This window comes from Mesoplodon densirostris, chromosome X (assembly GCF_025265405.1).
Source record: "Mesoplodon densirostris isolate mMesDen1 chromosome X, mMesDen1 primary haplotype, whole genome shotgun sequence".
In the NCBI taxonomy this organism is placed as follows: domain Eukaryota; kingdom Metazoa; phylum Chordata; class Mammalia; order Artiodactyla; family Ziphiidae; genus Mesoplodon; species Mesoplodon densirostris.
This window is the reverse complement of record NC_082681.1, coordinates 114779868-114791187: the sequence shown is the minus strand read 5'-3', so window position 1 is coordinate 114791187 and position 11320 is coordinate 114779868. Positions and strand designations below refer to the sequence as shown.

The window sequence follows — 11320 nt, the reverse complement described above, 5'->3', positions numbered from 1 at the left end:
CTTGCCCCGGAGGAGGAGAAGGGGTACCTTCAGACAGACAGCTCTGCGCATGGCCACAGAAGGGAAGAAGCAGGGTATACTTTGTGGGGCCCCCTTCTGTTCTAAGGTCCTCACCTTGAGTAACTCTCAGAGGCTGGGACTCCTCCCTCCACTGACCTGAGGACACAGCTCTTAAACCAAGGCTTTTATGTCCCTGAGAAACTTGAAGAGTAAATGAGGAGATGCTGATCTTTTCAGGGTATCTGAAGGTGCATATGTAGAAGACCCCATTGTCACCAAAAATTTCTTTTTTATTTATACCATTCACTTATTCAGCGTTACTATTACTGTATTCCACAACAGTGCTTTGGGAACAGGGCCCCTTTTATCCCATGAGATACATTTTGGAGTGGTGAGAAGAAAAATGAATTAAAACACGTAAGGTCTGGCTTAGGCTGGGAGGAGTGGAAGAGTGTAGGCTCTAGACGATTCCAGACCAGGGGACTAGACCCAGCAAGGTCCCTTAATCAGTCTTATGAACTTGAGAAATTTGCAAGTTATTCACCTATAAAGGGAGTCTGCTAAATCCTATCCTGCATGAATGCTGGAATGTTATGTACTACATGGAAAGCAGTGGCATACTCATTAAGAAATATTGGGTTTTTGATGAATGGCAGTTATGATATGATTATTATGAACCCCCAAAATACCACCCTCCCATCAGAGTTTATTTTTAATCCAGTAGGTGGCAGAGAATATGCAGTGCACCAAGACAAAAGAAACAAATACTCACAAATGAGCTAAATCAGTCAAAGTATCTTTTATTTCTACCAAAAGAAAGTTTCAAACAAATAAGGCAAACCATGAATTAAATACCTTTTACTGTGTTTTCTCCATTTTTTGTTTCTAAATATTTTCTGTGGTTGCGTTTCACATTTCCATGAAAATCTCTATTGCACTGCCATGTTTTCTACTTCTGGATCATACAGAAATTATAGATGGTTCATGAATTTCTTTTATATATACCAAAACTGTAACTTTAGAACTCTTTGAACAGCAATAAGTATGCAAGTAATGTCATTCACGTATTCGTCTTCTTAAGAAAACACACTATCTATTACAAGAAAAAACATTTGAAAAAAACCTAAATAAATCAATCAATAATATATAGAAGTTACTAGTTTAAAACAGGAAGATAAATGAGATCTATACTTTGTTCCCTCCACCCCTACTACTCTGCACTATTTAGGAGCCTGACTGCTCTCTTCCAAAACAAAGTGAGCAATCTGCCCGCGGCCTCCCTCCCTACATGTGGGAGGAGCTGCGGGCCTTGGCCCTAGAAGGTGCCCTGCCCTCAGCAACAGCTGCAGCCCTGGCCGCGGCTCTCACTCTCGCTCTCTCTTCCTCATCTTTCAGAGCCTCCTCATAGAGATCTGGGAAGGCACTGGGCATATTACGAACCCTCTTCGTCATAAACTCCAGCACTTCCATCTTGCTGGTTTCAGCATCGGCTCTCGGGCCCCACAGGAACTCATGGCATGGAGGATCGCTGTTGGGCACCTGGCGGTACGTCAGGTAATTCTGCTTCAGGAAATGTATGATGAGCTTCTTGGGGTCCCCAAAGATGAAGTGGCTACTCCCAGCATACAAGCCCAACGAATTGAGGAATTCCCAGAGCTCCTCCTCGGTGGCCCGGTTGCCGTTTGTGAAGATCATGCCCAGGAGAAACATCAGGAGACCGGACGTGGGCAGCCCCGAATCATCACTCGGACTTCCCTCACTGGGGACGGCCAGCTTTCTGATGAGGATGTAGCAGTGACTTTTGACGTCGAGCTCCTTCAGCTCGAGGCCAAAGAGCAGCTCCAGGCACTCAGAAGCTCTCCTGAGGATCTCAGGGAAGTGCTTCTTGTACTTCCTGTTGATAGCCTTCAGCATTGCTGCCTTCGGGATGGGCTCCTTCGTATTGTACTTATCCAGCAGGAGCTGCAGCAACTTGCCTTCTTCCTTGTTCAGAGGATCGGTGTAAGTGCTGTGAACGGAAGGTGCTTCCTGAGCGGTACTTGCACTTTCCTCTTCTTGGCTCTGGGCACCCTCTTCAGATCCTGGGCATGAAACCCCTGCAGCACGAGAGCTCGTGGCTGGGCCTCCCTGAGGCTCCTGGCGAGTGCCAGCAGCAGGGGAGCTCGGGGAAGTACCCCGAGAAACAGAAGCGGGGGAGGAGGGCGACTCTTCTATCTCTGCCGCCGCCTCAGTGGCCTGGGCACCCTTGAGACTCTGAGTCTCCTCCCGGGCCTGGCGGCGTTTCTCCCGGGCACGGCGCTTGCTCTTCTGGCCCCGAGGCATGATGACACAGGTCAGGGCCAGCAGGCGGGAGCGTGGGCAGGAAGGCAGGCAACGAGGGCACCTGGGGGAGGGACAAGGAGATGCTGTGAGCACCTTCAGCGGGGAGAGTCCTCCCTGGCTTTAACCAAGCCCGCCTCTGCAGGGTCCGTGAGGGCACTGCCCGAGGGCCCACAGGGCTCCTGTTCTCCTGCTCAGCCTGTCCCCTGAGAGCCCTGTGGAGGACGGTCGACTGAGCCTTGGGGCACAGCCAGCCAGCCCTGCCTGGGCGGTACGGGGGTGACAGTGGGGGCTGGCAGGGGAGGTAGGTCCCCGCGGTTCCCATTCAGAGTCAGGATGACAGTTGTTGGCAAGACTCCCCCCCCACCCCCCACCCCATGCCCTCTCCTGCTCTGAAGTTGACACCACCATCCTCCGTGACACCCAGGAGGAGGAAAGGAGGGAGCGTTCAGCCCACCACCGAAGGGCCCTGGGACCCTCCCTTCTGCTGCCTCGTGGCTGCCCCTTCAGAACAAAGCTCTAACCTCCCTTGGACCTGGCAGAGGAAATTACGGGCAGGCTCGGCCTGACAGTCCTTTCTTGGGAGTTTAAGGGTTGGCAGGAGGGGACAGGCCGTGTTCTCTCTGGCCCCTTCTCCTCGGGGTGGGTGACTCCCTTAGTCCTCACTCGGGGTCCTCCCTGGACGGCCGGTGCAGCCTGGACCTCCTCTCTTGCCCCGAGGGCCATCTGCTCGCACCAGTGCCGGCACCTGCCTGAGTCTCACTAGGAGGCAGTGAGGGTGACCAGGCGGCCGCACGTGGCAGAGTTGTACCAAGCCTGCAGCGTGCGGCAGACAGGTCGAGGCCCTGTGGCTGGCGGCCCCACTGGCCCTCACTCAAGGGCTTGGGCTGACTCTTGGCGGTGCTTAGGGACGCGCCTTCTGCTGGCCTGCACCTCCCCTCTCAGACAGCAGCCCTCCCTTCTCCGCGTGTGGCCAGGAGGAAGCGGCTGACAACAGGGGAGGGGTTCTGAGGTGCCCTTGCGACGGGGAGGACGGTCCTCACCCTGACTCCTCCCGTGCCCTGGAAATCCTCCCTCTGCTGACCTGCGGCCAGCCCCTCAGAACAAGGCCCCCTCCTCCCTGGGTCTCCCGCGTCCGTCCGCCCGTCCGCGTTCACACTGAGGGAGCCCCTCAGTCTTTAGACCTGCCCGGAAGCTCCCAGGCCGACGTCAGGGGCGAGGTCTGCGTGGCCGCCATTTTGGGGTGTGGAGCCCCTCGGTCCCCACAGGGGTCCCGTCCTTCACAGGGCCTGGGACGCTCCCTCAACTGAGGTGAGCCAGGGTCCACCAGCCTCAGAGCGAGGCCTTCCTTGCCCGAGACCCCGTGGGGGAAGCGGATGGACTTTGGGCCTAACGGCCAGGCCCGAGCCTCTCGGGCCGAGAGCAGGGGCGGGGTGGGCGGGGCCTGTTCCGTCTCTTTTCAGAGGGAAAGGGGATTGGGGGTGTCGCGGGCGTCCCCGCACTTCTAACTGGGGTTACCTCACACTTTGACACCTGAAGAGACGTGGGATTCCTCCTGCGGCTCACCCTCACCGGACGGCAGCTCTCAACAATGGCGTCGCCCCCACCGCGTGTGTAGGAGGACGTCACATCCGGTCATGCGCATCTGGGCTCCAGGAGCACAGCATGGGGGGGCGGGGGCTGGGGCCGGGGCGGGGCGGGGCGGGGCAGGGCGGGAAGGGGGTCGGAGGGTGGTTCCAGGGGAGCTTCCCGCGGGCCTGGCACGAGGCCCTCTCGTTGACTCTTGGCAGGTTCTGGGACTTTTCCCTCTGCTGAGCTGAGTCAGCAGGCGTCACACCTTGGCTCTCATTTCTGTCGGCACCCCCAGCTGGAAGTATCTGGGGGCCTGAGCCTCACAGCCATGCCTGGGTCCCCCGAGACCGACAGTGAGGGCTCTTTGGGGCCCCCTCTTCTATGGTGGATGGTGCTCTCAGTCCTCCCTCAGTGTCTTCTCTTGACTCCCTGTAGGTGCTGGGCTACCTCCCGTCTGCTGACCTGAGGCCAAGGCCTCACATCAAAGACATCAACTCCCTGAGACTGCTGGTGTGAAGTGCAGGCACGTCTCATCTGGACACTTCTGCCTGGAGCCTCCCAGAGATGGCTGCTGCAGGTAAGATGAGCTGAGGGGAAAGGAGGCGAGACTCTCTTCTGTGGTTCGGAGCCCGTCAGGTCTCACTCAAGGTCGTCACGTTGACTGCTGGCAGGGCCTGCGATTCCTTCCTTCTCTGGTATGAATCCATCCCTGTCCCCAACCATGCCCCACAGAATCCCAGAGGAGTTAGTGAAGGGGCGCCTTAGCCTGGCAGTTCTCACTGTGGTCTCTCTTTGTTGACATCAGGGGCATTGCCCAGAAGTTCAGAAATGAATTTCTGTCCTTTTGTACAAGTACTGTGTTACTTGCTTTTCTCTTTGAGTCCGTGTGTGATAGTCTATTAAGATGATCATTTAAAAAGGCCAGTCGTCATCCACAAACAAAGTTTCAGATGGTTGTTTCACAGCCTGTGGACCACACTGCCACATCCAGCCCAATCTTTGGTGTCCCATGCTCCTGGCATGCGGGCTCTGAAATGCTGCCTCAGGTTCCTTCAGTGAAGCAGTGGAGAGTCATGGTCCCAGAGCACAGTGGAAGAATCAAGGGCTCAAGTTTAAAGGCTTTCCTCTAATCAATCCTGTCATCTGCCTCTCTTGCAGGCTACAGACCTGTCTCGAATTCAGGGCATCCCCCTACCTGCCCACACTCAGGTTCTAGTTCAGTGGAGACTTATCGTCCCTCAGGGATTATTTAGTTTTGTGTTTTTGCTGTTGTTAATGTTTTTTCTTTATTCTGTGTATAATTTTTCCATGATTGATTTTGGGTACAGGAAACAGTAGCCCATGTTTGATTGTCATCAGCTGCTATGGATAAGGTACTAAATCTATAAATGAATTAAGCAAAATCGATATTCTTACAATATCTGTGCTTCACGAGTATACATAACATACTATTCTGGTTGAGACTTCTTTTTCCTACGTCAATCAGGAAATTCTTATTGTTGCCTCCATGTAGATTATATGCATTTTTGTATGGTTTCTTTCTAGGTATGTTTTTCATATTGTTGCTTTTGTCTATGTTGTTTTTTCTTTTTTCTTTTTTTTGATTTCTTTTAACATTTTTATTGGAGTATAATTGCTTTACAATGCTGTGTTAGTTTCTGCTTTATAACAAAGTGAATCAGTTATACATATACATATGTCCCCATATCTCTTCCCTTTGCATCTCCCTCCCTCCCACCCTCCCTATCCCACCACTCTGTGGTCAGAAAGCACCGAGCTGATCTCCCCATGCTTTGCGGCTGCTTCCCACTAGCTATCTATTTTACCTTTGGTAGTGTATATATGTCCATGCCTCTCTCTCGCTTTGTCACAGCTTACCCTTCCCACTCCCCATATCCTCAAGTCCATTCTCTAGTAGGTTTGTGTCTTTATTCCTGTCTTACCCCTAGAGGCTTCGTCATAATTTTTTTCTTAAATTCCATATATATGTGTTAGCATACAGTATTTGTCTTTCTGTTTCTGACTTACTTCACTCTGTATGACAGACTCTAGGTCTATCCACCTCATTACAAATAGCTCAATTTCGTTTCTTTTTATGGCTGAGTAATATTCCATTGTATATATGTGCCACATCTTCTTTATCCATTCATGCGATGATGGACACTTAGGTTGTTTCCATCTCCGGGCTATTGTAAATAGAGCTGCAGTGAACATTGTGGTACATGACTCTGTTTGAATTATGGTTTTCTCAGGGTATATGCCCAGTAGTGGGATTGCTGGGTCGTATGGTTGTTCTATTTGTAGTTTTTTAAGGAACCTCCATACTGTTCTCCATAGTGGCTGTATCAGTTTACATTCCCACCAACAGTGCAGGAGTGTTCCCTTTTCTCCACATCCTTTCCAGAATTTATTGTTTGTAGATTTTTTGATGATGGCCATTCTAACAGATGTGAGGTGATACTTCGTAGTTTTTTTTTTTTTTTGATTTTTAATTTTTTTTATTTTTTTTATTTTTTTATTTTTTTTATTTTACAAATTTAATCAGTTATACATATACATATGTTCCCATATCCCCTCCCTTTTGCGTCTCCCTCCCACCCTCCCTATCCCACCCCTCCAGGCGGTCACAAAGAACCGAGCTGATCTCCCTGTGCTATGCGGCTGCTTCCCACTAGCTATCTACCTTACGTTTGGTAGTGTATATATGTCCATGCCGCTCTTTCACTTTGTCACAGCTTACCCTTCCCCCTCCCCATATCCTCAAGTCCATGCTCTAGTAGGTCTGTGTCTTTATTCCTGTCTTACCCCTATGTTCTTGATGACATTTTTTTCTTAAATTCCATATATATGTGTCAGCATACAGTATTTGTCTTTCTCTTTCTGACTTACTTCACTCTGTATGACAGACTCTAGGTCCATCCACCTCATTACAAATAGCTCAATTTCATTTCTTTTTATGGCTGAGTAATATTCCATTGTATATATGTGCCACATCTTCTTGATCCATTCATCCGATGATGGACACTTAGGTTGTTTCCATCTCCGGGCTATTGTAAATAGGGCTGCTATGAACATTTTGGTACATGTCTCTTTTTGAATTATGGTTTTCTCAGGGTATATGCCCAGTAGTGGGATTGATGGGTCGTATGGTAGTTCTATTTGTAGTTTTTTAAGGAACCTCCATACCGTTCTCCATAGTGGCTGTACCAATTCACATTCCCACCAGCAGTGCAAGAGTGTTCCCTTTTTTCCACACCCTCTCCAGCATTTATTGTTTCTAGATTTTTTGATGATGGCCATTCTGACTGGTGTGAGATGATATCTCATTGTAGTTTTGATTTGCATTTCTCTAATGAGTAAAGATGTTGAGCATCCTTTCATGTGTTTGTTGGCTGTCTGTATATCTTCTGTGGAGAAATGTCTATTTAGGTCTTCTGCCCATTTTTGGATTGGGTTGTTTGGTTTTTTGCTATTGAGCTGCATGAGCTGCTTATAAATTTTGGAGATTAATCCTTTGTCAGTTGCTTCATTTGCAAATATTTTCTCCCATTCTGAGGGTTGTCTTTTCGTCTTGTTTATGGTTTCCTTTGCTGTGCAAAAGCTTTGAAGTTTCATTAGGTCCCATGTGTTTATTTTTGTCTTTATTTCCATTTCTCTAGGAGGTGGGTCAAAAAGGATCTTGCTGTGATTTATGTCATAGAGTGTTCTGCCTATGTTTTCCTCTAAGAGTTTGATAGTGTCTGGCCTTACATTTAGGTCTTTAATCCATTTTGAGCTAATTTTTGTGTATGGTGTTAGGGAGTGATCTAATCTCATACTTTTACATGTCCCTGTCCAGTTTTCCCAGCACCACTTATTGAAGAGACTGTCCTTTCTCCACTGTACATTCCTGCCTCCTTTATCAAAGATAAGGTGACCATATGTCCGTGGGTTTATCTCTGGGCTTTCTATCCTGTTCCATTGATCTATCTTTCTGTTTTTGTGCCAGTACCATACTGTCTTGATTACTGTAGCTTTGTAGTATAGTCTGAAGTCAGGGAGCCTGATTCCTCCAGCTCCGTTTTTCGTTCTCAAGATTGCTTTGGCTATTCGGGGTCTTTTGTGTTTCCATACAAATTGTGAAATTTTTTGTTCTAGTTCTGTGAAAAATGCCAGTGGTAGTTTGATAGGGATTGCATTGAATTTGTAGATTGCTTTGGGTAGTAGAGTCATTTTCACAATGTTGATTCTTCCAATCCAAGAACATGGTAAATCTCTCCATCTATTTGTATCATCTTTAATTTCTTTCATCAGTGTCTTATAATTTTCTGCATACAGGTCTTTTGTCTTCTTAGGTAGGTTTATTCCTAGATATTTTATTCTTTTTGTTGCAATGGTAAATGGGAGTGTTTCCTTGATTTCACTTTCAGATTTTTCATCATTAGTATATAGGAATGCCAGAGATTTCTGTGCATTAATTTTGTATCCTGCAACTTTACCAAATTCATTGATTAGCTCTAGTAGTTTTCTGGTAGCATCTTTAGGATTCTCTATGTATAGTATCATGTCATCTGCAAACAGTGACAGCTTTACTTCTTCTTTTCCCATTTGGATTCCTTTTATTTCCTTTTCTTCTCTGATTGCTGTGGCTAAAACTTCCAAAACTAGGTTGAATAAGAGTGGTGAGAGTGGGCAACCTTGTCTTGTTCCTGATCTTAGTGGAAATGGTTTCAGTTTTTCACCATTGAGGACGATGCTGGCTGTGGGTTTGTCATATATGGCCTTTATTATGTTGAGGAAAGTTCCCTCTATGCCTACTTTCTGCAGGGTTTTTATCATAAATGGGTGTTGAATTTTGTCAAAAGCTTTCTCTGCATCTATTGAGATGATCATATGGTTTTTCTCCTTCAGTTTGTTAATATGGTGTATCACATTGATTGATTTGCGTATATTGAAGAATCCTTGCATTCCTGGAATAAACCCCACTTGATCATGGTGTATGATCCTTTTAATGTGCTGTTGGATTCTGTTTGCTAGTATTTTGTTGAGGATTTTTGCATCTATGTTCATCAGTGATATTGGCCTGTAGTTTTCTTTCTTTGTGACATCCTTGTCTGGTTTTGGTATCAAGGTGATGGTGGCCTCGTAGAATGAGTTTGGGAGTGTTCCTCCCTCTGCTATATTTTGGAAGAGTTTGAGAAGGATAGGTGTTAGCTCTTCTCTAAATGCTTGATAGAATTCGCCTGTGAAGCCATCTGGTCCTGGGCTTTTGTTTGTTGGAAGATTTTTAATCACAGTTTCAATTTCAGTGCTTGTGATTGGTCTGTTCATATTTTCTATTTCTTCCTGATTCAGTCTTGGCAGGTTGTGCATTTCTAAGAATTTGTCCATTTCTTCCAGGTTGTCCATTTTATTGGCATAGAGTTGCTTATAGTAATCTCTCATGATCTTTTGTATTTCTGCAGTGTCAGTTGTTACTTCTCCTTTTTCATTTCTAATTCTATTGATTTGAGTCTTCTCCCTTTTTTTCTTGATGAGTCTGGCTAATGGTTTATCAATTTTGTTTATCTTCTCAAAGAACCAGCTTTTAGTTTTATTGATCTTTGCTATCGTTTCCTTCATTTCTTTTTCATTTATTTCTGATCTGATTTTTATGATTTCTTTCCTTCTGCTAACTTTGGGATGTTTTTGTTCTTCTTTCTCTAATTGCTTTAGGTGCAAGGTTAGGTTGTTTATTCGAGATATTTCCTGTTTCTTAAGGTGGGATTGTATTGCCATAAACTTCCCTCTTAGAACTGCTTTTGCTGCATCCCATAGGTTTTGGGTCGTCGTGTCTCCATTGTCATTTGTTTCTAGATATTTTTTAATTTCCTCTTTGATTTCTTCAGTGATCACTTCGTTATTAAGTAGTGTATTGTTTAGCCTCCATGTGTTTGTATGTTTTACAGCTCTTTTCCTGTAATTGATGTCTAGTCTCATAGCATTGTGGTCGGAAAAGATACTTGATACAATTTCAATTTTCTTAAATTTACCAAGGCTTGATTTGTGACCCAAGATATGATCTATCCTGGAGAATGTTCCATGAGCACTTGAGAAAAATGTGTATTCTGTTGTTTTTGGATGGAATGTCCTATAAATATCAAGTAAGTCCATCTTGTTTAATGTATCATTTAAAGCTTGTGTTTCCTTATTTATTTTCATTTTGGATGACCTGTCCATTGGTGAAAGTGGGGTGTTAAAGTCCCCTACTATGATTGTGTTACTGTCGATTTCTCCTTTTCTGGCTGTTAATATTTCCCTTATGTATTGAGGTGCTCCTATGTTTGGTGCATAAATATTTACAATTGTTATATCTTCTTCTTGGATCGATCCCTTGATCATTATGTAGTGTCCTTCTTTGTCTCTTCTAGTAGTCTTTATTTTAAAATCTATTTTGTCTGATATGAGAATTGCTACTCCAGCTTTCTTTTGGTTTCCATTTGCATGGAATATCTTTTTCCATCCCCTTACTTTCAGTCTGTATGTGTCTCTAGGTCTGAAGTGGGTCTCTTGTAGACAGCATATATATGGGTCTTGTTTTTGTATCCATTCAGCCAGTCTGTGTCTTTTGGTGGGAGCATTTAGTCCATTTACATTTAAGGTAATTATTGATATGTATGTTCCTATTCCCATTTTCTTAATTGTTTTGGGTTCGTTATTGTAGTTCTTTTCCTTCTGTTGTGTTTCTTGCCTAGAGAAGTTCCTTTATCATTTGTTGTAAAGCTGGTTTGGTGGTGCTGAACTCTCTCAGCTTTTGCTTGTCTGTAAAGGTTTTAATTTCTCCATCAAATCTGAATGAGATCCTTGCTGGGTAGAGTAATCTTGGTTGCAGGTTTTTCTCCTTCATCACTTTAATTATGTCCTGCCACTCCCTTCTGGCTTGTAGAGTTTCTGCTGAGAGATCAGCTGTTATCCTGATGGGGATTCCCTTGTGTGTTATTTGTTGTTTTTGCCTTGCTGCTTTTAATATGATTTCTTTGTGTTTAATTTTTGACAGTTTGATTAATATGTGTCTTGGTGTATTTCTCCTTGGATTTATTCTGTATGGGACTCTCTGTGCCTCCTGGACTTGATTAACTATTTCCTTTCCCATATTAGGGAAGTTTTCAACTATAATCTCTTCAAATATTTTCTCAGTCCCTTTCTTTTTCTCTTCTTCTTCTGGAACCCCTATAATTCGAATGTTGGTGCGTTTAATGTTGTCCCAGAGGTCTCTGAGACTGTCCTCTGTTCTTTTCATTCTTTTTTCTTTATTTTGCTGTGCAGCAGTTATTTCCACTATTTTATCTTCCACCTCACTTATCCGTTCTTCTGCCTCAGTTATTCTGCTATTGATCCCATCTAGAGTATTTTTTATTTCATTTATTGTGTTTTTAATCGATGCTTGATTCGTCTTTAGTTCTTCTAGGTC

At 45.3% G+C, this 11320-nt stretch overlaps 1 pseudogene; it reads right to left on the bottom strand.

The window, feature by feature from the left end:
• Positions 1-1220: 1220 nt before the first annotated feature.
• LOC132482696 (melanoma-associated antigen B17-like) lies at positions 1221-2644 on the bottom strand (annotated as a pseudogene).
• Between the last annotated feature and the right edge of the window lie 8676 nt (positions 2645-11320).